Consider the following 25,744-nt stretch of genomic DNA (forward strand, 5'->3'; position numbering starts at 1 on the left):
ATTGCGTTAGCTCATCCCTGACACTGCATATTGCCATGTCATGCATCGTGATGCATCTGCTTGATTTATAATTATTGTTTCTTCCCCCTCTTCTCTCCGGTAGACGCAGATACTAACACTGCTACCGGATACGACTACACCCTGACGACCAACCTTTTCGAGTAGAGCAACAAGGCAAGCAACCCCCCTTGATCATTACGATATCACCCATTATTTCTCCCTCATGCTTGCATTTGATTTTGTTACTGTTGTAGATATCTTCTATCCTGATGCATGGCCTGTCTTTTGTTAAACTGCTATTGTACCCTAGTGCATATTAATTACTTAGTATAGGTTGATTAGTGAGTCCGAGTGACCCCCTTAGTCCCAGTTGCCCCTGCTTCATCATCGAAGACTCGGAGACCCGAAGACTCGATCATCCGATCGACAAGCCATGACCCGTCACATCACCTCTCACCCCTTATTTGTACGACTCCACAGAGCTACTTTCGAGTACCGAGGGTGACACCTCGTTATGTACTCCTAATGTTAGCTCTGTAGTGAAGTTAATTGGAGGTGGATTACGGAGGGTCATTCTTCCTTCCACACTTCCATAACGACTCTATCATGCAACCCCTCAAGCGTGAACCGTCGAGGGTGATTCCTCCCTGGTCAATTGGAATCAATCGAGGGTGATACCTCAGATTCCTTTTGATGTTATAGACACACTGTTACTTTCAGTTACTACTAGAACATGATGAAATGTGTGGTGCGGGTGGATACCCGCATCATTATGACGAGGCGTGGCCGGGCATTCTTGGACCTTGCCACACATCCTCGAGATGGGGTGACGGGACCACATATCATGAATCATTTATCGTCACCGCAGTTAACAAAACATTAATGGGTTGGGTATTTGATCTGAGTTGGTCGTTTGACCTTTTCGCACTAACCTTCACGCGAGGACAATTATGGGCACTCAGCGTGTCGAGTTAACCTTCACCGCAGTTAACAAAACATTAATGTGGTAGGACTGATCTCGGCCGACCATGCAACGTGCAGGAGTGCAAAGGGCGATGGGCCCAAGACCCCTGCGTGCTTAGGATTTATACCGGCGGTCTGGCCTCTCTCTTGACCCTAGGTAGGGCTACGACGTGTTGATCTCCCGAGGTCGGGCATGATCGAGGAGTGTGTCCGGCCGAAGTTGATCGAGCATTTTGGCAAATGTGGTGGACCCGTGCAGGGATGATTGAATTATTCGAATAGCCGTGTCCACGACAACAGGACGACTTGAAGTTGTATTCCGGTCTAATACAACTATAACTGGATACTGGTGATGTTAAATTGAAATGTTGGCTTCGAGATTGCTTTCTCGCAGAGAGTCGAGGAAGGATCTCTGGGCGTACTTAATAAATTTGTTGCAACATATTTATGACATATATGTTACTGATCTACAATCTTCTAATGCTGCAAGACACTGATGATCCCGTCAACGACCACTACCCCGACGGGGCCTACTACTACGTGGAGGCTGCTGACGACCAGGAGTTGTTTTGAGGTTCCCAGTCAGGAGGCCTCGCCTCTTTCGACCTATGTTGTGTTTGTGCTCGCCTTCTTAAGGCAAAACTTGTTTTCTATGTCTATGCTCAAATATTATTTGCTTCCGCTGACTCGTGTCTACCCGAGCTTATGTATTCGAGCCCTCGAGGCACCTGGCTTGTAATATGAAGCTCGTATGACTTTATTTTGTATCTAAAGTTATGTTATGATATCTTTTCATTAATTTCTAATCTTGATCGTACGCATTTGCGTATATGATTAACGTATAATTAAGCTAGGGACGTCACAGGCATGAAGCCACTGTCATGGCACAAATTCGGTCGTACTCGTGAGTAAGGCCCCTCGCGCTCGCTTGCGCTTGATTGGACATGCATGCCGGTGTGTAACCCACGTTGGCTAGCCTGGTTGCGAGAGGCTCTACATGCATTCCGGTGACAACACTAGTTCATGCATGGGAGGCTGGCTGTCAACATAGTTCTATACATGTATGCGTGAGTGACTCGACATGGAATAGTCAACTTTTTGGAGAAGGGCAGTGCTCTCCGCTCGCCCGATGAAAACTTTCGACCGGCCGCGCGCGGGCGGCTTGATCCGCCAGCTGCATGCGAGACGTTAGATCTTCATGCATTAAAAAAATTCGATGCAACAAATTTCGTTCATGATGTAATAATTTTTGTTCACGGTTGCAACAAAAGTATAGTTGTAGCAAAAAAAAAATCAACGTGGCCATAACAAAAAAATGAAACTGATGATGCGTGGTAGCAAAACAAAATAAGAGTTGTAGCAAAACAATCCGGTGAACTCGGGTTGCAACTCTAACGAACGTGTATGCAACTTTTTTAGTAAACAGTTGTAGCAAAAAAAGATACCGGTTGTAACAAAAATTAACACAGTTGTAGCAAAAAAACACCGGTTGTAGCAAAAAATCCGACAAACAGAGGTTGCAACCAAACATATATGCAGCTTTTTAGTAGACAAATGTAGCAAATTTGAACACCGGTTGTAGCAAATTTAAACGATCACCACAGGGAAAAATGTTGCATGGCCATACGCGCGGGTCGCGCGCGAGACTCGTGGGCAGCGAGCGACCGACGCGTTGCTTCCGTTGGCGCGCCGAAGGAAAAACGTTTCCCTTTGGAGAAGGCCAACCAGCCAATGTTTGGTACGCGGACCGGGTTTATTTCCATGCTTGCCATTTTTTCAAAAACAACAAAAGCTATATTAATTCGAAATAATTGTTACATCGTCTGTTAGAAGAGATACACTGTTTTCAATTGGCTCTATGATCCAATCCCTAGTCATTGAGTATTTTGCTAATCTAGCAAACTCATGAGCTAGCTTATTCACTTCTCTATTACAATGTTTAAATCTAGTAAGAGAAAAATCACAAGCCATATAATAACAATCTTCAAAGATAGCAGCCGTCGTTCCCGCCGAATGTCCTCCACTCAACATTGTGTTGATGACTTCTATGCTGTCAGAATTGATAATGAGATGATTGCATCCCGCCTTTTGTGCGAGCAATAGTCCAAACCTAAGTGCTACCGCTTTCGCCGTGAGCACATCCGCACAACACCCAATCTTCTAATTTCCTCTTACAATGAAATTTCCTTTATCGTCCCTCACAACAGCACTCCCCTTAGTTGGTCATGATCAAAAGAAGCATTCACATTCACTTTACAAACCCCTTGAAGTTTTGTCCATCCTTTCCCTTTGCCTTTGGATAATAGGCACTTACATAATTTGTCGTTATAGCCCGATTCCCATCGCAATTTGTGATGTTTCTTGAGACTTTCCTTCATGAACAAGCTTCCGTCTATTCCACCGTAAATACCACACAATTATAGTTAGCTCATGTACATTCTGTGAGCCCAATATTGGAAGCTCTTGATCGGCCATAAGGGGTAATAATTCAAGAAAAGCCTCTCCTGCACGGTCCACAATGCAATCTTTTTTAACTGTTTGGTACAGACCTAAGTGTTCCCACACTTCTTTTGCATTTTGGCACAGGAAGAACACGTGTTTATGTCTTCTGGCCGTTCAAACATGCTGGTCAAATGGGCAAAGTTTTTATGTGTCTATTGGCTAGTGTCGCACGACACGGTAGAGTCCTATGAAGCATGCGCTAGATAATTTTTTTAACCTTCGTCGAACAAGTTAATCTCCAAATCCTACCCCAAATAGGGTTGACCATGCTTATAACCATACCATTTTTGTGCTCTAATGCCCCCCCCCCTTGTTGTTTCCTCCATTCCTACACATAGGCTGATTGTATAGAGAACACACCATTTTTATTATAGCTACAAGCAATGAAGTTCTGCATATCATGCATAGTAAGAGGGATTGCCAGTATTCTTTGTGCATCAATTAGCAAAGTTATTTGTCTCATCAAATCTTCATCCCAAGAATTTGTGACTCCTCGATCAATAAGATCACAAACTTTTGTCAGGAGATTCCCTCTTCTAGGTGTGATAATTTTCATATTTGCACAATTTGAAATCCAAGCAACTCTCCATATACCAATATTTTCTCCATTTCCAACTCTTCAGATATAGACATTCCTGATAGAATCTACTCCCGCCATAATGCTTTGTCAGGTTAAAGAAGCACCATTATTCAATCTTGCATTCATCAAATCGCCCTCCAGAAAATACCTTGCTCTTAAAATTGTGGCACATAGCGATTAAGGATTATCCAAGAGACGCCAGGCTTCTTAGCTAACAGTGCCAAGTTAAAAGATTGTATATCCCGGAAACCCATTCCTCCTTGGTCCTTTGGGTCACACATCTTCCACCATGCCATCCAATGCATCCTTTTTTGATTGTCCTCGTCACCCACCAGAATTGCGACATCGCGTGAATGATTCCTTTGCAATTATTTTGAGGAATTTTAAAGGCGGACATGGAATATGTTGTGATAGCTTGGACGATAGATTAAGCAAAATTTCCCTTCCTCGAGTAGACAATAACATTTCTTTCAATCCGCTAATTTTCATAATAATTCGATCAATCAAGAACTGAAAACAATCGATTTTATCCATCCCACATTGGCAGGTAACCTTACATATTTATCACTTAGTGCCTTGGTCATAATATTCAAAATCATACATATTTGCAGTTTGGCTTCCACTTTTGTGTCCGGGCTAAAAAATATGTTGGATTTCTTCACACTCACCATTTGCCCGGAGGCATCACAATAAGATTGCATGACTGCCTTCAAAGGCTCCGCATTCGTATTATTAGCTTGCATGAGGATCAACGAATCATCCGTAAAAAGCAGATTGGAAACTGATGGAGCATTTCTGCTAACCTTTATACCGGAAATTTTACCCGTTTCCTCCGTTGCTAGGAGAGTTGTCAGACCCTTCGTACATAACAAGAACGAATAGGGGGATAGAGGGTCCCCCTGCCTTAATCCTCTTGTGCGCTTGAAACTGTCAGTTTCGTCAGCGTTAAATCGAACCTTGTGCTCCACTGAGGACACACATTGCATAATCAAGTTCACCTAGTTCTGTCTAAAACCCAATTTCAACAAGATTGCTTTTAAGAAAGACCATTCCACTCGCTCATAAGCTTTACACATGTCGAGTTTGATGGCACACAAACCTTCCCTACCCGATTGTTTCTTTTTTATTTTGTGAAAACATTCATATGCTACTAAAGTATTGTGTGTGATCATTCTTTGAGGAACAAAAGCACTCTGAGTTGGACTGATGATATCTGATAAAATTATATTCAAACGTGCAACAATCATTTCTGAGATGACCTTATACACCATATTGCATTAACTAAGTGGTCTAAACTGGGTAACCTTTTTGGGAGAGTTAACCTTTGGGATCATAAAAAATGTGGTATCATTCCATCCTGCTGGTATTGAACATGTATTCACTGCTTGTAAGACCTCTTCTGTCATATCGTACCCCAACAAAGGCCAAAAACTCTTATAAAAATAGTGTGTAGACCATCTGGACCCGAAGTTTTTAAATCACCAATACCGAATAAAGCCTTCCTAACTTCCTCAGTTGTGTATGGAGCTATGAGGGCATTATTCATTTCATCACTCACTTTCTTTCTAACAAGAGAGAGAAATTTTGAGTTTGGTTGATCGACTTCTAACATAAAGAGGTTTGCAAAATACCCTCTAATGTGATCCTTCATGTCCGTACCTTTCACCCAGACCCCATTATCCCCAATTATTTTTTTAACTTGATTCCTTTTCTTGCTAGCTAGTGCAACATTATGAAGAAAGAAGTGTTATAGTCCCCATGTAGTAGCCAACTTGCTCGCCCATGTTGTATCTAGTATATGTCCTCTTGTTCCAATAAGTTTTACTAGGAAAAATGCCCGTACGTTGCAACGGAGAAAAAACTATGAGGTTATGCAGGTGTGATAGATATAAAGAAGTATGAATCCTATGCAAATATGACATAAGGATTTTTGAAATGTTATTTCACAAAGTACATGTGAGTGATGGCATGATGAGATAAGGCACTTTTAAAATGTAATTTCAAAAACTAAAAATACAATGCTCATCGCGACTTGATTTGTTAAGGCGTCGCAACAAAATAATTTGTGGTTGAGAAAACTGTAAAACACGGACACCTTTTTGTACCCGGCGCAAGGGACTAAATAAAATCATAAAACGACCTCTAGAGATTTCCTAATAAAACCTTTATGTAAGCGACAATTAGTTTTGTTCATTATTTACAGACGTGTTTTAATTTTTGCAAACATTTTCTAAAAGTTGATAGACCTGTTTTTCAAATTCCTAAATATGCTTTGAATATCGGATCATTTTAAAAAACGATGAACATTTTTTATTTCATGAAAATTTATTTGAAATTGTGATTTGTTTTATAATATGTGAGCATTTTTTGAACTCATGAACATTTTATGACTTTCCGAATAATTTTTAAGTACCCAAACAGTTTATCATTTTCCTACTTTTTTAAAAACCGACAACTTTTAATTTTATTTGTTCTTTTGAAATCTGGAATTAATTTAAAGAAGGAAAAACCAAAACAGAAATAAAAAAGTAAAAAATAATACTAAACAGGGTGCCCTGACCTGTGAAAAACCAAAACAGGAATAAAAAAGTAAAATAAATACAGACACATGGGCCGGCCCATCCATAAGAGAGGAAAAAAGAAACCCATGCATAAGAGAGGAAAAAAGGAAAAGAAAAATGGGGTGAGAACCAAGGATCGAACCTGGTCTTTAGAGTGGAGGGTTGAGGCTTTGGCCATCGCAGTAGCCGTATGTTGGTTGTCTTTAAATATATAAGTAGTTTGAGAACATACAACGCATCGACGATTTTTGAAATCCGAAAACTGAATCCTTTTTGACTTACGGGTGGCATTGATGGGTAATTTATGCCAACTTTAAGTGTAATTTTAATAACGTACGGCAGAAGCATTAGCTTCTTTATTATTAGGAAAAGAAATAAGAAGTAAAATCTTCTTGTGCCGTACTTGGGAGTCCACGTTCATAGGTCCCCTCTTTAGCTTCTTCAACTCTTTTTAAGCTTTTTAATTCTCTATTTTGGTCCTCTCGAAGTCTCATGATCACAGTTATGCAAATCCACTTGTATCACTCGAGTACGATCAGCGAGCGATGGCCCAATACCTATATCTTTACCTTTAGCCATGATGTACGTACAATTTCTTCAGTCATTTCCTCTTTGAGCCATCGAGCTTCAAATTTCTTCATTCGTTCCCTTTGGGTATTAAATTTTTATCGTGAAAATAGTCTGTATCTAGGACGAGAGGACGATGATAGGAATGAACATGTTCCTTGTGAATGATCGCAGCCCTCAGGAATTTGTTCGCCCATTCTAGATTGCAAACCGCACGGTCAAGTCTCTCCCTAGTATCCGCCCCCCCTCCAACTGAAAGGACCGCTAATGTAACCCATATCCTCAAGGCCGCATTTTGATAAATAATAAAGGAATTATCTCATCATAGCATTTGGTCTCGAATTCCCTCCCTCTATTTCCGATGAGATTAGGATTTCATGAAAATCCCCTAGGACCACCCAGGGGTGATCACCCTTATTATGTAAATTTCTAATAGTATCCCATGATAAATTACGTTCACTCCAAGCTGGATGACTATAAAATCCCGTGAACCGCCAATGTACATAAACATCATTCATAAAAAGAATATTAATAAAATGAGACGAAACATTGTTCAAAACAACTTTATTCAATTTATGATAAAACAAGTCTAGGCCACCGACCCAAACGTCACTCTCTATAACAATCATCAAATCAAATGATAAAAGACGGCACAACTCATGAGCTTTACATTTACTCAAGTGTGACTCGGAAAGAAAAAGCAAATCTGCCTTGATCCGCCCTTGTAGCTCCAAAAGCTTGCAAATTGCCGTGGGGGCAAGCATACAACGGTAGTTCCATCCTATGATCTTCATTTGGCCCGACGGACCTCCTCGTCGGAGGCCGCCGATAATACACTTCAGGTGACCAGTAACATGAGCCGCATCATGTTGAGTTGAGGAAGATTCCAGGAGCATCATCACATGGACCTCCTGGCCATGCCTAGCGTCCTAAACGAAGACTCCTGACCAACCAAATCGTGGCCCTCCTAGCCAGAACCAGCGAGCGCCTTTGGAGGCAACGACTAGTCCTCTCCACAAGTTCCAGCGCTAGGAGGAGTCGGCGATGTGGCCACCTGTACCGGGCCCTCTTGGCCGAGTGGTTGGCCCTCCTGACTTGGCACCCCGCTCGCCACGACAGTCATCGATGTAGTAGCCGCAGCAACCTTGTCCGGCACCATGCGGTTACCCATGGCTTTGGTCACCTTGACCACACTTCCCTTCATGGCCTTGGAGGAGTTGTTGTTGCTGGAGCCGACGAACAAGAAAGCTCTTTTACTTGCTCCTATTCCTTTCCAGTATGCATCTATACTAAGATTCTTTGGAACACATGCTACTCCTTTTTCTTTTGGTATGCTTCAGTATCACTCTAAAGAATGACCTAAAATCCCACAACACTCACAGTTTAATGGTACTTTTTTGTACCCGACATCATACTTATTTTTCTTACAATTACCCAATGGGGTGAACTCTACTGCTGACTTTAAAGGCTCATGCAGTGGAATTTCTACTCGTAGACGCAAACATTTCTCTACTATCATGTTGTTTCTATGGGATACAAAAATGACATCACCAAGTTGCTCCCCAAAGGACCAACCCATACTTGTTTTTTTACTGTTCTGACCTTAATATGAAACTATAGCACAAAATGAACTCTGTACGAAACTATTTCACGATCTGACCCTTTTAAAAACGCTATAACCCGTGGCGTTGCTGCTGCATGTAAAAACGTCAGTCTACCGGGACATTTCTGCTCCATATTCACACGGCGAAGTAGCTCGCGTTGCAGTCCACATACAAAACGCCAGCGGTTATGGCGTTGCTACCCACGGAGCAAACGCCATGGGCCATGGCGTTTTCGTGCTGGAGCCCGTGAGCCGCGTGAGCAAAGTTTGGCGGGTAGTCCAGTTCATGTCGTAGTTTGCTCATCATTATAAATGGCAAGCAGCTGGCGCAACAGCGAAATGGCCACGACACGGCCTGTTCCAGTTTGACCGCACCACGCCCTGGCGCGGTGCGACGCTGCCCGAAGCTCCACGGACTGGTTTCCAATCGTTTACAGCTCCATGTCTTCCGCCGAGAGGAGATGAAACAGGCAGGCCTGCTCTCGTGACTGTGACTGTGGCCGTGGCCCTCAGAAGCAGCAGCGAGGAGTGAGGAGGGCGCGGGCAATCACTGCGTGCTTATCGACCATTGATTGTGGTAGAGTCAGCCAGCCAGCCAGTCAGATCGGTTCCCGGGCATGAACTAGACTACCCGCCAAACTTTGCTCAGGCGGCTCACAGGCTCCGGTACGAAAACGCCATGGCCCATGTCGTTTGCTCCGTGGGTAGCAACGTCAGAACCGCTGGCGTTTTGTATGTGGACTGCAACGCGAGCTACTTCGGCGTGTGAATATGAAGCAGAAACGCTACGATAGCTTGGCGTTTTTACGTGCAGCAGCAACACCACGGATTATGACATTTCTAAAAGGATCAGATCATGAAATAGTTTCGTACATAGTCCATTTTACCTATGGTTTTTAGAATAAGGCCAGAACAGTAAAAAAAATTCCCATACTCTGAGTTTCGAGTTCAAATGGGAGATCACGAACCTACATGCAAATTGCCATTGCGCCAAGTTTAACCTCCACCGGATTTCCCTTGCCATCGAACTCGGCGAAGATGATTCCATCGCGCTTATAGTGCCATGGTCAGGCCTCGAAGACGAACCGTCGATCCTCCTCAGCGGAAAAGTTGAGGATGAACCTCCCGTCGTCGCTGCCACCTCTTGGACGGTGAACGTTCCTCGTAGCCTCCATGCCGAAGATGCCCGTAGGTCGTCGACAATGATCTGCGGGCTTACTTGGAAGGGCGACAAGAGCCACCCCACCACCAGGAAGCCACAGATCGCCCTCCTCGCGGCCTCCATGTCGATTATCAGGGCCGAGCCATCATCCCGGGGGCGCCTCGGGTTGACTTCCCCTTAGTATCAGGGGTCTTGGCCGGAGCAGGAGCCATCCCAACTTGATTTTTTGTCAACGACTGCAACCCTGCTTTCTGGGCCGCCCCTCCGAGCACTACCTCCCCTTCTCTGAACCCTCAAGCCAGCTCCCACCTCCTATTGTCCTATTCGACATGAACACGATCCCCAATTGCAAGTACGGAAAAGTTGTGGGGGGCACAAGATGTGCAACAAAGATTCCTCACCCTTCACTTGATATAGCTCCATCTGTCCCCCTCCGGAGGCATAAACAGAAGGCAAATGACATTGAAATTTGAGAGTAAATGGTCATGAACGATCAGTTTCCAAACAAAGATCACACTAATTTCTCCCCCTCTCCTAATTTCACCGATCCTCTCATCCCCCGTACCCCTTTCCTTTCGCAATCAATGGAATTTTTTCCAATCCAGAGTGAATTTTCATCCCTCCCTTAGCAAAACACTTCTTACCCTAATTTTCCCCCTAAAATCCGCTTCACACATGGAATTTATTCGAGAATTTTTGCCTGCCAATCCCTTCCCCTCTGGATCAGAAGGGATCCCACCTAAAATCTTGCAAATCAGCACCTTCTTGCGCCTTTTGATCCACTCCGAGATTCTCTCCCGATCCGGAGAGTGCCTGAGCAGTTGTCTTGATCTCTCCTTGATGTCGCTCCACCTCATGGAGCTAATCACTCCCCCAAGAACGCCCTCCCCCAGGCAGGTAGGTCTCTCCATCGAAGGACCCGCCGGGCTTGTCGCTTCCATCTCTCCCACTCTATTTCTGCGTCATCGCTAGGATGGCGGGAGCTCTTCCTGATATTGCCGCATGTAGTGTTTGTGCCTCTGTTGGTTTTTTCCGTGCTTTCTAGTTGATTTTATATGCGTGCTTGTTTGGACGGCCAACATTGTCGCCCCTCCTGGGTTGCCTCGTACGAGTGCGCACGGGGTGTGAGTGCTGAATGCCTTTCGCATGGGTGTTTGCTAGGTGGTTTTCTGGCCGGTCTTGTTTGTGTGCTTTTCTGGCTAGTTATGTTCTTGTATAATCGGATGGTGGATATTGTCGGGTCGTGCATTGACAACTTTCATGGGTCGCTATTGCCTCTGTTTTCTTGCACATGTTTTCATGTTGGGCATTATCGGTGCTTCTGACTAGTTACTTGCATGCGTCCTGGGTTTGCGAGAGGTGCTTGCTTGCTCGGATTGATGGCGTCACCTATTATATGTAGAATCAAATACCTGACATCTTGAACTCATATAGGACATCCATACAATCTCATAAAAGGGTTCCTAAGCCAAAGGTGCATTCAGATGTCCACCTTCGAACATTTACTCGGATGCTATCCATCCACTTGAACGTCTGCCACCACTTGGCCGTATTCACCAACACTCGGATATGGAAGCAGAAAGGGCCGTACATGATTGGAACTGTTAGAGTAAAACGAGATTAATGAAAGTAAATGGATCATTAGTCCCGTTTCTATTTATTCTGAAGTATATATACATCTGGAAGAGGTACGAAGAAGAGGTGTCTCTTCGGAGGCATCCCTTCAAAACAGGTGTGTGTTGGCAATAGAGAGAGGAGACACGACTGTTCGGGATTGGACACATTCCTTTGCTAATTAATTAATCTACTAATTAGTTTCTAACACTCCCCCTTGTACGACATCGCTCCTTTAATGTTTCATCGTTGAAAGCTTCTTGCATATAGATCTTCCATCTTGAGAAATCTTTCAAATAATCTTGAGAGTCTTCCCAAAATCCCTGTGGGAAAAATATGAGGAGAATAGAGTAGATATGTTGTGAAAACTCCTTCAAACCCAGTGGGAAAATAATCATATGATGATCATTTTCTCTTGATAACTCATATGAGAAAACCTTTGAAGAAGGAGAAAACTCATTTATAAGTTTAGAGAACAATTAATATGTCTTGAGTACTTCCTTTAAAAACCCCGGTAGAGAAAATAGAAAGTATGACATATGATCTTTGAGAAGATATTGCCTCACTAAAAACCATTATGAGAAACTTGAGAGAAAACTCATAAGGGAAAAGAGTGCAATTGTAAATGCCATTGAAAACTCCTTTAAAACCGAGTGGGAAAAATAGAAGGAGAAAATGATACGGCATATAAAGACACTTGTGTTTATATTGTCTCGTTAAAAACCTTTTATGAGAAACCGTTAGGGAAAACTCATCAAGGGAAAAAGAGTATAATATATGCAATCTAATGATTATTAATAGGTTATAGTTTGGGAGATTACTTCCCCTGAACTTTGCAAATATGGAGGATGTCTCATACCAATTCGATTAACATGAACATGAGATTGTGTATAATCTGTTGGATTATAACAATATTTTGTTTGCACATTATTTCCTCACTTTTCTATAATCTGCGAGGATAAGTAATTTCCGAGCAATGTGTTTTATGATATCGCTCTTCATATAACCTATAGCTATTGAGTAACACAGGTGGAAGTATCTTGATAAATCAAGTTATGTGATTCTGATGAATCTCAACCACATGATTTTGAGTGTGGTTAACCATTCTACTAAGTTATGCATATTTTGCAATGCCTTTAGATAAAGCAATTATGTTAGAATGATAACTAGAAATAACCATTAAAATCCATTTATATGATTTCCATGTGAAGGCTATTCCAACCAATTCAGTCAATGATATGGCGTCGTTGGGATCAAATAAAGAGCCAATATCATTACATCATATCATGGTCATATCTTCTATTTCCTGATGGAAATATTCAAGATTTATTGTAATCTTCGGATGTAAGATGATATTACTTATATCAACCATATACCTTTTGTTGGGGCTTGCACTCCGAACAAAGATAGCAAATATAGTGCCAGGCATGACGTAGTTTGCAAGTATATGAGTGCTTTTACATTAGCGAGATATAGAACTTTAGGTCCTGATATCACTTCGTTATCACCCCTATGTATGGATGGATTTGTACCCTATTAGGGTTGTATGACCATACATGTCTTTTGTTGTTATGATATATCCACACTGAACTTCTCGTATATGTTTTTGATATATGTAGACTGATATGTTTCTTGAGAGAATGTTCAAGTTGTAAGACTAAGCTAAATTTGGTTGAATCCAAATGTTCCTTCTTGAGATGATTTTGTGTATGTTCATGTCTTGTAGAGACATTGATGACGAAAACATCGATATACACTGAGGTGATATAAGGAATTCAAATTTGGGATTCCTTTGTTAACACACAAACAATCATCATTCTTTGAGTAATCCTTCCGAAGAAGAAAATCATTTAGTCGGTAGTACCATATGATTTCCGACTCTTTTAAGCCACAGAGTGACTTTTGAAATTTTACACAAATATGTTGCGATTTATTTTGGATTCGGAATTGTAAGCCCTTCACGGAGTTTGTTATAAATTTCCAAAACGAGTAACCCATATGAGTATGTAGTCACTGCATCCATCAACTGCATGGATAATATTATTTGTACTGCCAATGATATTTATTATCAAAACTTAATTCTACTCATACCAAGAAGGTATGTTACATCGTAATCGATGTCGGGTCTCTACGTGAACCCTTTTGCTACAAGCCTTGATTTTTCACCACCTCATTGACTTTGTCTATGAATGAGAAGTTTTTAGTATTCCATATGGAAGATACTTATGAGGAGTAGGTATTAATGTGGAAAATACCACTCTTTGATGAGCGAGTGCTATGGTTGTTTCCTTCCAAGTTACCCACGAGAATTTTAAGTAATCCGCTGATCAGTGGCATAAGGGTGCTAGCGCCCGTTTGCAAATTTTGAAAAATCAGATGAGGAGAGTGAAGAGAAGGGTGGAAGTGTTAAGGAAAAAACCTTCGCTTCCATTGGAAATTTATGAGAGGTGAGAAAGATACAAGTTTTGCAAGTACTTTTGAAGGGTCTAGAAAACAGCTTTGTCCTAACTAATGTTTGTGCTAACTAAGGGCTTCCTACAGTCAACCTGGCTCTGATACCACCTCTGTGGGGACCCTGACTTACGAGTCGTGGTAACCGAATGAATGTGCTCAGTGATCCCAGAGATCAATGCTCACCAAACACACAGAAACTGAATAGCAAGAGTTTTACATCCATACATACCATTTGATACAATTAATGACCACTACGGTCAGGTCTTACATAGATAGGGCCTTGACGACCAACACACCAAACTTGACCAGTGGCGGAAATATTGGTCGAAAGCATGACCCATTCCATCAACCTTAACCTACATGCGTTCTGACTAGGAAGCGTCCTAGCTCGAGGAACGTCACCAGGGTACTCTTCACCATCTCATGTTCTCTCTTACCTGGTCAATGAAATAACTAGTTGCAAGCCAATGAGTAATTTGAATGCACTCGCAAGCAAACCATGATGTGGAACAAGGCAATAATGGAACATGATATAATATAAGTATACAACCTTTGCGGAAAGTAAGTTTTTCCCTGATTGCAGTAACATGATCAAATGCTTGTATGAATATGCATCATAAGGTAGATGGTAATCATAAGAACAGGTTACAAATATCAACATATCTGTTGAGGGCTGAACATCTCAGGTTCACCGTCTATGCCAAGTCACCAGACTTGACAATATCATCTTCCTCAACCAAACACACACCCACACTTGGTTTATGTGGAAATGATTGGACGTATTCTAAGACAGATTACCCCAACTATCCTTGACCGTGGACATGGCTATTCGAATAGTTTTATACTCTGAAGAGGTCGCGTGTTGTACCCACGAGATCCGGGAAACTTTCGTGTCATCCACGACTCGCGGTATATAACATACCCGAGGTAAGTACCCGATCAGTGACTTTCCCCTGACGATACTAGACAAAGAGTCCACTCGATTGGTACCTAGCCCACATGATGTATGTCTTACGAGCACCAACTCTAGATCGTATCATCCATGAAGGGACCAACGGTGTGCCTAGAACACGTAAATATGGCATAGTCGCCCTACTTGGCACGAACCCGTCACGAGAGTGACCATATCACTCCCACCACTAGTAATGCAGGCTCTTTGCTAGCATGGCCAGAGTAGTCAACAAAGCCCCGTCCCATAAAAGGCTATCATTGTCGCACATGTAAGGTTGGGATGGTCAACAAATCTTAAATCTAATCCAATTTCCAAAACCACTCACACAAAACCTTTCCGATACACCACTTCGTTCTCAAGTAGTCCTCCAGCTCAACACCATCACCCTCATGCATTAGTTGCACCCAACTGGTTTTTTGTAAAACCTTTGATATCACCTCTGTGTTACCGTCACCATGCATATGCTCATCCTATGCAGAGCACTACTATCTACTTGTCAACTTTCCATCAGCGTGACCCTCATAGATAATAAGGTCATGCTCAAATGCAAGTGCTCCAGAGGAGCCATCGATAACACCATACCGAGGGGTTACCGATTTATTCATGATCATATGCATCGGAATAAAGTAATCGTCATGGCATGCATAAAATATTTTCTCAGACATGGTTAAAGGGCTGCTTGCTTTCTCAAATAGATCTCTGGGTCTTCGAGGTCTTCCGGTCCAACTCCGAATACTTCGTCTATTCCGTCAACTACCATCGGAAGCAATGAGAGTAAGCCACACAGCAAGCAGAAACGAAAGTGCTCTATATATAGGAGTTTTTTTTGACATCTCTGGTCAAAAGAAAAATACCTAAAGCTTATTCTAGAAGATTTGGAGTACCAGGGTTTTTTGAATGGAGGAAAGGAGGAATATGTGATCCTATAAGAAGTCTACAGAAAACATTGTGCTAAAAATGAGTGGAAGCACTCATTTAATAGAGCATGAAATTATAATCATTTAGGAAGTGGTTTCACTAGATTTGGAGTTGGTATGAATTTCCCATGGATTTTCTAATATGGAACAAATAGCAAAAGGGCTATTTATTTGATGCAACCGAAATATAGCAGATAAAAATGTTCATGAAGGCTAGGAAATTAGGGAATGATTTTACAAACCTTTGGAAATTAGAATCACTCCATTTGGAGTTGATTTGGAGGCTGCAAGAATTTACAAGGGTGGAGTTTCAAACACTCAGATTTGCATTTGAATAAAAATACTACAGAAAATATTCTTGGAAAAATGTGCAATGCACAGATCTTGATAGGCAAGGTTTTTAGGAACCTGTAGGAATTTGAATCAATGGATTTGGATCTAATATGAATTAGATGTGGATTTTAGAAGTTTCTGCTAAAATAAAAACAAAGCAAAGAGCTATACCACGGAGCTATAACGCGCGCACGACACAAGATAGCTTCTGGGTCGGCTAGTGGCTCGGGCTGGCCAGCGGAGTGGCTACGCCCAAGGTGTATAAAACCTAATACACATCCAGTGCGGAGAACAGAGGAGGAGCAGGGGAGAGAGGAACAGGGCGGGCCCGACCCCTTTGGGCCGCTGACGTGGGGCCCCGCTTGCAGGCCCTTCTCCCTCCTGCCGCTCGAACAGAGGAGGAGCAGGGGAGAGAGGAACCGGCATGCCCTTCTCCCTCCTCCCGCTCGAACAAAGGAGGAGCAGGGGAGAGAGGAACCGAGTCATGTCGGCGCCTGCCCTGATGGCTCCGACGGATGGCTGGCGATGTTGCGGCCACCTGCGTGCTTGGGATGCCGAGCGGCTTCTGCTTGGGGACTTTGCTTGTCGGGGAAGCGTCAGGGGCGAAAGGCCCTCCAAGGGTGGACGATGGTGTTGGCCGATGCTGGAAAGCTTGCCACGGCGGAGGAGAGGGCGGACGAGGTGCTGGAGAGGATGGGACGCTCGCAGGAATCCAAACAGATGCGGAAACGAGGCAAGGGGGAGGTTCGCTCGCCCGAATTTGAAGCAAGGTGCCATGGCGAGCTTCATCCATTGGAGGCAATGGGGAGCATGGGAGAGAGACTGTGGCACAGAGGCATTAGGGGGAGAGTGAGGGGGCTAAAGGATCGAAGAGTGGTTCGGGGAAGGCTCTATATGGAGGGGGCGTGTCAGGACCCCGATCCTAAGCCATAGGAATCCAACCTGTAACACATCACATCTCTTCGCGGTCTCATGCACGGTTATCCCCACGGCTGCAGCCTTACCTTAGCCGGGACCGTTTGCGCCTTTTGACTGGCGCATGCAATTGTGTCGTTAGCATTCCAATGTCAAAGAACCCGGATCGACATGTCTAGTCATAAACTCAAGGAGCAGTTCCGTACAGGGACAAACATACATGACCCAACAAAGCAGGTGTTGGTCATCAGCGAATGTAGACGAGTCGTAGCAAGCTACAAGGACTCCATTACAACGCATGACATTTCCCCAAAGGGACAGACACAACAGCTAAGAAGGACACATGCCGGTCAACCAATGTGTCCGGAGCAGTAGCGAACTACCATGGCTCGATGGAATCACAAAGGGGCATTTCCTCGTAAGGAGTGCTACTAAGGCATACGACTAGGTATTCGAACCCCATACATATCAAGTACAACACACATATGCATGGCATACCGATATGCATAGATACATCGATGGCATCACAACATAACCATAAACATACAGACTTTATTTAGAAGGCTCGGAAGAGCCTCACACATAATATTACACACAGAGGGGTCTCACGACCCATCATCACAAGTCATACAAACAAGTTTTACAAGCCAGGGGAAGATTAAAGCTGTCTGAGTACAGACAGATGGAAAGGCAAAAGGAACATGGCCTGACTATCTACAGACCCAACCTAGGGCCAGATCGTAGTTGGGACACCAGCTACTCGTCGTCGTCAACGTCTAGATAGAACCCACCATTAGGGTCATTAACAACCTCCGCAACAATTTATTAAGCAAACATGAGTACAAAAGTACTCAGCAAGACTTTAGGATAATCTATCTACTCATGCATTGTATCAACAAGGAGTTGTGGGGTTCCATGCAGAAAGCCAGCATTTGACTCTTGGCTAGACAAACTTACATTTTCAAATAGCTTTGACAACTTTGTTTTCTCGCACATGAGTCCACTAATACCACAACAATACTCCATCGTGGAATCATTCCGTCTCCCTACGGAAATGCCATCCACGACACTTGCACTTATCTTGACATTTTTATGAGTAGCCATTATAATTGTCTATGAACGACATATGTTTCCAAGTAGTCCATATCCGCGGACGCGGCTATTCGAATAGATCATAACCCTGCAGGGGTGTACTTCTTCACACACACTCTCGCCACTTATCACCATGTGCACGTCATGCACCTCGGCAACCTTCAAGCAGAAGCCCAGCGAGGGAGTCGGCCACGACCGTTAACCACGCTAATACCTAGTCCAGGTTTATCACCTATCTGAGGGTAACCCGCACGGAAGTCCGGCCGAGGTTTCCGCCACGACCCCAAACAATGTGCGCAGTGTTCCCAAGCCCACCATCCGGGTGCCACTTGGTACACCGTGCCACTGCCTATCGAATCATAGTCCACCTCTAAGTTCAGCACTATGCACGGCCTCCAGCATGACTATAAACACCAGAAACTACTTGCAACTCTTGGACCGAGTACTAGGCGATTAATAAGTCGAGAGGGTCAATTAAGTATCCCAACGTGTGGTAGTATCTAGTCTTGGATTACATACACGGAACTCAGTTCCTAAGGACGGTTCCAATGAAACAACCCGCCATGTACTCCTACATAGCCTTTCACCGGTACCTTTACCAAATCAGGTTCAACACACAACCTTTATTAACTGAACACATTCTCACGATCCTGTTCATCACCCAGATGATAGACCTTACACAACTCTAAGCATAGCATGCATAGCAGGATAGGACACATCATGGCTCAAGCATCTACCAGGTATGCTAGGTTGCAAGGTTTAGCTATTTACTGTGACAAAGACATGTCATGCAAAGGAATGGGTTCAACTAACGTGGTAAAAGCATTGAAAGCATTTTGATCTAATGCAATAAGTAAGAGTAGGAGCGAGAACATGGGATTTATCGGGATGATCAAAATGGTTGCTTGCTGTCGTGGGTATAAGTCTGACAGTAGATGTGTAGGGTACGAAAGGATGGGCAGAGCCTTACCTACGGCGAGGTTGTATGAGTTCAGGCCCCTCTACGGTGGAGGTAATAGCCCTACGTCTTAGTGCACTGGGAGCTTGTTGTCGAGTGGAATATAGAATGCAGTGAATTGCTAACCCCTGCACCAGTGGGGGAGGGTGGCTTATATAGAGTGCGCAGCCCTCCACAACGGTCCGGTGTACAGGGGTGGAGTAGTGGCGATTAAATGAGTACGTTACAGGTAACGTATGTCTTAAATGCTAATAAAGGCACATGGAAACGTATGACCGTTTCCCTCCAGGGGGGTTACGACGCATAGAGTGGAATCCAGTCGGTTAGTTTGATATACTCCGAATGCTAGTCTCCGACTGGATGATCGGGGATCGGTACCGACTGGATGATGGGAACTCCTTAGTTCAGTCGGAGCTGACTAAGGGCCTTGTCCCTTATGAGGGGTAGTCCTTGGGTAGGACCTTCGGGGCAGGCCTATGACCCTACCCTAGGACTATAACCCCATCATTAGTCCCTGAATGGATTGGGTTTGGAACGACGAAGCGATGCTTGAAGTTCGGATCCGACTGGTACGGATGTGACTTTGGCGTTGCTTGCCCGGATCCATTTTACCTTTCCTGACCAACGATCCGTGTGGAAGTATTCGTGAAACAAACTGTGGGAAACCGAGTGCGTCCGAGGTATCTTCTGACGTGACCACTCAACTGACAGCGGCGGATTTTCCGGGATACTCAAATTTCGGTTACCGCGCGCTCAGCGGGGATGACGACATCGCGCTCGAGTAGCGCCTGACGCCTCGATTCCCGCGCCTTCATCTTCTCCACTGATATCGCCGCGGTCGGTCGGTGGATAAGATTTCGGGGCCACTTGCCAGTGACCCAGTCGGAACCTTACTTAAATCCCAATGGCGAGGGTTTTTCGTTACGCTCGCCAGACATCTCGCCTTTGCTCCGCTTCCTTCGCCGTCCTCTGCGCACCCAAGCTTCTTCCTTCTCCATCTCCCTCGCGAATCCGCAGCTCCCGTCATGACAAAGGGGCAGACCAGCAAGCTAGAGGAGCGGAAGAAGAGGGGGAAGGCGGTGGCTCCTGCGCGGAAGCAACGAACGCTTTCGACGGGGTGGATCCAGGGGGACTTCCTCCCCTCCACGGTGACGTAGGAGGACCTGCTGGAGCTGGTGGAGCACGGGATGATCGCGCACAAATCATGGAGGTTGCCGGCGGAGGGCGAAACCGAGCCGGCGCCCCAGGAGGGGGAGCGCGTCCTGCTGCTCAGCCACGTGCATCGAGGTTTCTCCCTACCCCCGCACCCTTTCTTCAAAGGCATAATGAACCACTTTGGGATGCAACTTCACCACTTTCCCCCGAATGCCATTGCTCATCTCTCTGCTTTCTTAGTCTTGTGCGAGTGCTTCATCGGTTGTTCCCCCCCCATTGGGGGCTTTTCAAACATATCTTCTCTCCTAGGTCCCAAACTATCAAACGACTTAATCAGTCGGATGATAAGACTCACCTTCTCCAGCTCTGTGGGGGTTTAGGCTTCCAAAAGAAGAGCAAAAGTAGTTATCCCGCTCTTCAGCTGAGTGAATCGGTTAGGAACTGGTAGTCGACATGGTTCTACTGCCAGGACGTCGTTGGCCCGAATGCCACGACAGGGCTACCTCCTTTTAGCTTAGATCGACCAGCTCCGCCTAAGAAGCTCGCGCTCACGAAGGCGGAGAAATCCGTATCCAGCCCCTGGTCGACGCACTCCTAGATGTCGTTAGAAAGGGAGTCACCGGCATAGATTTGCTGGAGGTTTTCCTCGGCCGGCGCATCCAACCACTGCAGGCCCGAGACCACGCCATGTGGCATTACACGGGACCCGAAGACTCCACTCGGACCAACGTCGAGTGCGTGACTGGGGAGACAGTGGCGTCGTGGGTGCTCCAGATCACAGGCGCCTGCGAGAACCCCAGAGGGTCCCGGCGAGTGAAGGCTTTCCGCGCGACAACCCTCCTCTGAACGAGGTGAGTACAACTTGTCGAGTGCACATAACTGTCTTAGATTCATCGCTGTCTTGAATCACCGTCTGACGTCTGATGTCACCGACTGTATTTTATGCAGAAGTGGACCAACTGGTTCTCTCCCGTCTCGAACGGGAACCCGGCCGAGGAGGAGGAGGAGGGCAGCCAAGAGGGCAGTGTGGAAAGCGTCGAGTACGTCTCCGACAGTGGAGAGACGGAGGAGGAATCTGGTGAAGAGGAGGAGGAAGACGAAGAGCAGAACTCGCCACCCCCGCCGCCAGAGCATCGAACCAAGCGCCGACATGAACCTGCAGCTCCCTCGGCCCCTCCAGCATCCTCGAGCGCCCCGCCGATTGTTCCCGTGGTCCCGAGTGCCCGGAGCACCAAAAGGACCAGGGACGCTGCTGCCGAGCCTGCGGGTCAGCCTTCCAAGGTGGCCAAACCGAGCGGGTCTAAACCTCGGAAGGCTTTGCCGCGCATGAGGGTCACCGTTCCTGTCACCTCAACGTAAGTGCATTGTTCTTCTAACTTCTTCTGATATTCGATTGAACTCCTGTTTGATGGTCGAATGAATTTCACTCGACAGAGCCGCAACCTCTGCCACCTCTCCGGCGCACCAGGGGGATGATCCCATGGACACGGACAATGTTGTCTCGTCTCAACCAGGTGCGTCATAGCGATCCCGAGAGTTTACATTATTGCATCATGAATTCTGTCTTCGGTCTTGCCTTTTTCCTGTGATCTCACGCCGTTCGGTCGGGTTTCTCTCAGGGGCGATTTACGTGGATGAGGGTGACCAGGGAAGGTCTGAGCAAGCTGCGGTGCTTGTCCTTGAGGCTGTTCCGCCAGTTACTGCTCTCGCTGCGGACGTGCCGCCGACTGAGGCGATGCCGTCAACTAAAACGGCGCTGGTTGCTGCTGAATCGACTGGAGCGGGCCTTGGGATGCCTAAGGAGCCTCCAACGATGCCAGACCCATCGAACGTCGAGTACAACGTCTAGCGCCTCCCGGAAGACCAGGTGGGAGCGGCTAAAGGGGCCATGGTGCAGGCGGAGCTAATGGCGGGAGAAGCCAAGAAGGCGTATGACTCCATCGCGTCCCTGTACCACCGAAGCTTGGAACTGCGGGACGATATCCGAGTAAGTGGGCTAGTAAGTATTTACTTTTCTCTTGTAACCCAGTGGGTGTGCTCGGATATCGTATGATTTTTGCAATGGGTTCACTCGTAGTGAACCCAGTGGGTGTAGTCCCCGAGACTTCTGTCGAGTGCTTGCACTGGCAGTTGTCTTTATACACATTGTCTTTGACTTGATCAGATCACAAACGAATCTGTTCGAATGCTAACAGTTGGGGCACTCAGAGTGTACCTACTGGATGAGTCTCCGAGATTAATTTTACTCAGGTCGGGTAGTAGTAACCTCATAGGCTTAGGTGTTGTCATGTAGCTCAATAGGGCGGACCTGTTTGAGTTTCATGCCAGGGGGTCACTCTCAGTGAACCCACTAGGTGTAGTCCCCGAGACCGCTGTCGACTGCTTGCGTCGGCAGGTGTCTGAAGAACTTAGACTTTTTGTTGTTGGATTTGTCTGATCGTCTCTTGGCGCTGGCTGGTAGAAAACTTGCGAGATGGGGACGGCGTACGAGACTCTCAGGGCTGAAAAGGTTCAGTTTGCTGGTGAGCTGGATGCGGCACTGGTTGCAATGGCTGGTATGAGGGATGTTCTGGCGGAACGAGAGAAGTCCTTGGAGCAGGCCCGTGAAGCGAACAAGGTGTTGACTGCTGAAGTGGAGAGAATGAAGGCGCATAGGTCCGGGCTGATGGTACAAATGGATGTGCTGAACAAACGGTGTATAGCGCAGGAAAAATACGTCAGTGACTGGGCTCGACAGATGATAACGCGTCTGGGTGGTAAGTCCTGTTTTTCCGAGTGCCTTTGGTATGAGCATTTCACTCGGCGCTTATTGTTTTCTCGTCCTGTGTTTGCAGATTTTTGCATGGACGCTGAGGCTGAAGCAGCTGACGTGGAGTGATCGATTCGTGAGAACATTCCACTCGGTGAGGACGCCAGTCGAGATCTTCTCCGAGCGCACATTCGCTTGGGCAAAGTTGGGCCTTTCATCGGTCGACTGAGAGAAGTCATCGGCCGGATTGACAAGGAGCTTTGGCCTGAGGATGAGTCTCGGCATGAGATGGAAGGCTTGATGACTCGGCTGGAGGAGGTCCCAAACCGAGTGCAGTCATGGAAGAAGTCTGCGGCTCGCTGTGGCGCGGACGTTGCTCTGTCTCTTGTCCGAGTGCATTGCAAGGAGGTGCGCAAAGAGAAGCTGAAAGCATTGCAGGTCGCCAACATGAAGAAACTTCGGTTCGAAGACTTCATGGAAACCTTCCTTGAGAGCGCCACTCGCATCGCCGACGGGATCGACCTGGACACATTCGTAGAGCCTGCCAGTCCCGGCGCCAGTCCTGACGTTGTTTGAGAAAATTTTATCCTCGGTATGCCGAGTGTTGATTTGTAAGAAACTTTGGCCATTGCTGTTGGCTGTCACATTCTTGGTTGGGTGTGGGTAAGCTTGATCCACACCGAGCCAACTATCTTTGTGTGAACTTTGAATTTGAATCGAATCTTTTGCTCTTCTTTTGCCAAAGAGTTGCTGAGACGGTTTTGGCTCGTGTTTTTGTTTGGCGTTTCTTGGTGAAGCCAAAGGCAAACATGCGGAGCATGTCAATTGTCTTGACATCTGCATGAGCCTCACTGAGGGTCTGTAGAATCTCCGAGTGGATCTGTATGATCACTGAGTGGATCGGTAGGATCACTGAGTGGATCTGTAGGACACACTCGAAGGTCAAAGAGTACTTGGGCGATACTGGATCGCAGCTAAGTTGTCGAGTGCGACTATCAGGTCGCACTCGGGGCGAGTTGTTACTCATGTAGTTGTCAGTTGTTTTGACATCCACATGAGCCTCAATGAGGTTCTGCTACTCATGTAGTTGTCAGTTGTTTTGACATCCACATGAGCCTCAATGAGGTTCTGTTGAGTCCCTGAGTGTATCTGTAGGATACAGTCGAAGGCATCTGAGTACTTAGGAGATTCATTATCGCGGCTAAGTCTTCGAGTGCGACTGTGAAGCCATACTCAGAGCGAGTTGTTACTCATGTAGTTGTCAGTTGTTTTGACATCCACATTTGCCTCAATGAGGTTCTGCTACTCATGTAATTGTCAGTGGTCTTGACATCCACACGAGTCTCAATGAGGTTCTATTGAGTCCCCGAGTGTATCTATAGGATACAGTCAAAGGCATCTGAGTACTTAGGCGATTTGTTATCGCGGCTAAGTCTTCGAGTGTGACGTTAAGTGCACACTTGGAGAAAGTTAAAACTTAGGCGATTCTGAATCGCAGCTAAGTCCCCGAGTGTGACGTTAAGTGCACACTCGAAGAAAGTTAATACTTAGGCGATTCTGGATCGCAGCTAAGTCCCCGAGTGTGACGTTAAGTGCACACTCAGAGAAAGTTAATACTTAGGCGATTCTGGATCGCAGCTAAGTCCCCGAGTGTGACGTTAAATGCACACTCGGAGAAAGTTAATACTTAGGCGATTCTGGATCGCAGCTAAGTCCCCGAGTGTGACGTTAAATGCACACTCCGAGAAAGTTAATACTTAGGCGATTCTGGATCGCAGCTAAGTCCCCGAGTGTGACGTTAAGTGCGCACTCGAAGAAAGGTAATGCCTAGGCGATTCTGGATCGCAGCTAAGTCCCCGAGTGTGACGTTAAGTGTGCACTCGGAGAAAGCTAATGCTTAGGCGATTCTGGATCGCAGCTAAGTCCCCGAGTGTGACGTTAAGTGCGCACTCGGAGAAAGGTAATGAGTAAAATTACTACTCCACTGTCCCCGAGTGTGACGTTTAGTGCACACTCGGAGAAAGTTAATACTTAGGCGATTCTGGATCGCAGCTAAGTCTCCGAGTGTGACGTTTAGTGCACACTCGAAGAAAGCTAATACTTTGGCGATTCTGGATCGCAGCTAAGTCCCCGAGTGTGACATTAAGTGCACACTCGGAGAAAGTTAATACTTAGGCGATTCTGGATCACAGCTAAGTCTCCGAGTGTGACGTTTATTGCACACTCGGAGAAACTTAATACTTAGGCGATTCTGGATCGCAGCTAAGTTTTTTTTAGACCGGAGTCCGCGACCGCGGAAGAACTTTGAATCTGCAAAAACTCAATCTACTTTATATTATTTCACCAATACTTGTTCTTTACATTGCTTCAGTCGAGGGTCACGTGTAGAAGCGCTTCAGGAGATCTCCGTTCCATGCTCGCGGCTCGTCTGTCTCCCTGTCGACGTTGTAGAGTCTGTATGCTCCGTTGTTCAGCACCTTGGAGATGATGAAGGGTCCTTCCCAGGCAGGAGCCAACTTGTGAGGTCTTTGCTGATCCACTCGGAGCACCAGGTCGCCAGCTTGGAACGTACGACTCCTGACGTGTCGCGCGTGAAAACGCCGCAGATCTTGTTGATAAATGGTTGAGCGAGTCAGTGCCATCTCGCGCTCCTCCTCTAGAAGGTCC

At 45.7% G+C, this 25,744-nt stretch overlaps 1 pseudogene; it reads right to left on the reverse strand.

The window, feature by feature from the left end:
• Positions 1-3,288: 3,288 nt before the first annotated feature.
• Positions 3,289-10,061, reverse strand: LOC123441656 (annotated as a pseudogene).
• Between the last annotated feature and the right edge of the window lie 15,683 nt (positions 10,062-25,744).

This window comes from Hordeum vulgare, chromosome 3H (assembly GCF_904849725.1).
Source record: "Hordeum vulgare subsp. vulgare chromosome 3H, MorexV3_pseudomolecules_assembly, whole genome shotgun sequence".
In the NCBI taxonomy this organism is placed as follows: domain Eukaryota; kingdom Viridiplantae; phylum Streptophyta; class Magnoliopsida; order Poales; family Poaceae; genus Hordeum; species Hordeum vulgare.